Genomic DNA, 3212 nt, shown 5'->3' with positions numbered 1-3212 from the left:
TGCATGCGTGTGGTGCTGCTGATGCAGGAGTGAGCATTCTGACGTAGAACCCAGGGGCCTCATTTATAAAATGTTGCGCAGAAACCATCCTAAATTTGATCTTAAAATCATTTCTCAAATATGCGTACGCGCGTCTCTTTCAGATGTGAAATCTATGAATCGCAAATGATCTTGAACTTGCGCGCAAATTAATGGTTTCAGCTCTCTGCCTTGTAAACGACTCCTAATTAATGTCATTAACATGTAAAAGATCGCAGTCATCATCCAAATTATTTAATTTAGAACAGCGAGCTGCAAGAACAGCTTACATTTCCAAAAATCTGTAGTACTCTTGACAAGAAAAAGTTCACACGTCTGCTCAGACCCTGACGTGACGCTAGGCACTTTTCCACGTCAAAGACAGTTTTTACAAATATGAGCGTTGGTGTGGATTTAAGCGTACGCACACTCTAAGATCAAATCTGAGCGTACGCACGCTTTATAAACGAGGCCCCGGATGTGCTGCAACTTTTTTACAAGCAGAGGAAAACACACGCTATACATAAAACAGTCTTCATAAACATGTCTGAAGATTTCGCCAGAGAGGATGACTTGCAATCTGTTGCCCAGCCTTACTTATTCGAACCAGAATATACAGACGACAAACAAAGAGAGATGGATGTTCTATGTCAGAATGCCGGCTCCTGCATCAGCAGCACCACACACATGTGTCGTGATACTCTCGTAAACAAGCATTGAAGACTGACACGGAAGAGAATAAATTGTTGAATAAAGTCGTTTTTATTGTTTTCTTTACACACAAACATTTTCTTGCGGCATCATAAAATAAAGGTTGAACCACTGATGTCACATGGACTATTTTAACCATATCCTTACCTTTCTTGGCCTTGAACGTGGTAGTTGCGTTGTTGTCTATAGAAGCTCAATTGTATTGAATGTGCACTTGTAGTCTGCATAAAATCAAGCATGATGACAGTGATGACATAATTTTCATTTTGTATAAAATATTTCTTTAATGCCATCCTCGACAGCATCAACACAATGGAAAAAGCTGTGTTGGAAAAACTGGACTTCACTGATATGTTATTTTCTTGGCCTTGAACGTGGTAGTTGCGTTGTTGTCTATAGAATCGGATTTCATCAAAAATATCTTAATTTGTGTTCCAAAGATGAATGAAGGTCTTGCAGGTTTGGAACGACATGAGGGTGAGTAATTAATGACATAATTTTTATTTTTGAAGCTAACCCTTTGATATAAAATGGGTCCACATTTTTTAAAATTAAAATTCAATTGTTGCTTAACCGAGTTGCCGCAATGCTAGGGTGTCACTGGGTGTTTTTTAAGGTCATTAAGTGGACTTATTGAGCCCCCGTGGAAGTTTGCTGAGGAACCCCAAAAACAGATGTTTAGTAGAACATGTGAGCTCTTCCATACAATTAAAATGGGTGGGGAAACGATGATTTTCAATTCCGAAATATTCCTTCACTTAATAGTACACATCCACAAGCCACCTACTTTGTGGAAACATTCTTTTGATGATTATGCATCAAAGTTTAAGATTCAGAAGATAAGAATTGAGTTAGAAAGCCAAGTTTATGTGCTCCACAGGGTTATCAGAACATTGTACTCTGGCAATTAAAGTAAATTTTGTTAAATGTCACATCTAAAATTCAACTGTACAAAATTCAAATTCAGATCTCCATAAAAACTACATATGACTCATTAACCCTCAGCATAAGCAATAGCAATATAGTAAAAAACTTCTAATGGCAATTCATAACTGTCTACTTTTAAAAATAATTTAAGTATTCAATTCTCAAATGTTTACTAAGATCCTTCATCCTTCTATTATCTATTGAAACCCACAATGACATTTAAAATATTAGTAATCTTAATGTATATAAAATCATCATTTATTGGGTACTTTCAATTTGGAGATGGCTGTCCCGAACCCTAAACACTAAATTTCAACTTATGAAAATGATATTGAAAATAAAAAGTATTTTTTTTCCCATTTTTGTTTTTAAAAATATCCTTTGATTCTTTTAAAAAGTGAAGTTAAAAAATATTTATTTTATATTTTCTTTGTAAATTATGAATCTTCATGTAAGTCCCGTATTTTTCATGTCATTACCGAAACAATGTATGTTTTAGTCCATTGGCTTCGACTGTTTTTTACTACACCCCTAAATTTATGATCGGGAAATATTTATGTCACTCTCTCTCATAGCTACATGGTGAGCAGATAGGCTGGGGGATTCCCCCTTCGTCCGTTCGAGTGTGGGGCCCAGTGCGACCGCCCCAGTTGCACCCTCCTAAGGAAGGCCCTGTATATATATATATATATAAAACATATTAACATATTTTAAGGTTATTTACCACCCAGTTACATATATATATATATATATATATATATAAAATAAAAATATATATAAAACTTGCTACGTGTACATGTACTAACCGAGACTCGTCACAGCACTTACATTGTCCTCATTTGTAAGTCTTTGGATAAATGGCCTCAGGAGAGAAGCCAAAAGCTTTTCTTCACCCTAACTGAAATTATGCATTTTAAATTAGAATATAATTTTTTGATAACATTTATGTACAAAATTCGAATTTAGTTTTTCAGCCCTACTACAATGCTATCATATGACCCCATCATACTGATTAACTCAGTATGTTATAATAATAATAATTTATCTGCCACAGTTAAAAACTTAGGTATCATTCTCGACTCTTCTCTAAATCTAGATGCTTATATTGGTAAGCTCTCCAAAGTTGCATTTTTTCAACTTCGGCGTATTGCCAAACTCCGTTCCTTCATCAGTCCAAAAGATGCTGAATTACTAGTAAATGCTTTAATCACATCTCGCCTTGATTACTGCAACGCTCTTTTTTTCTGGATTACCAGTACGCTCCATCTCTCGATTGCAATATATTTAAAATTCTGCAGCGAGAATGCTAACTTACACTAAACGGTCTGCACATATCACTCCTATTCTATTCAACATCCACTGGCTACCTGTGTCCTCTCGTATCATTTATAAAATTCTTCTGGTTACCTTTAAGTCACTCCATGGTCTTGCACCTACCTATCTCTCTGACCTGCTTTCTCCATATATTCCCTCTCGTCCACTTCGATCATCTGGAGTTGAACTTCTTTGTGTTCCGAGATTTCGCCTATTATCTATGGGAGGTAGATCTTTCTCTG

This window comes from Sinocyclocheilus anshuiensis, unplaced genomic scaffold (assembly GCF_001515605.1).
Source record: "Sinocyclocheilus anshuiensis isolate Anshui unplaced genomic scaffold, SAMN03320099.WGS_v1.1 scaffold35, whole genome shotgun sequence".
Lineage (NCBI taxonomy): Eukaryota > Metazoa > Chordata > Actinopteri > Cypriniformes > Cyprinidae > Sinocyclocheilus > Sinocyclocheilus anshuiensis.
The sequence above is the reverse complement of the archived record's forward strand: the minus strand, read 5'-3'. Positions refer to the sequence as shown.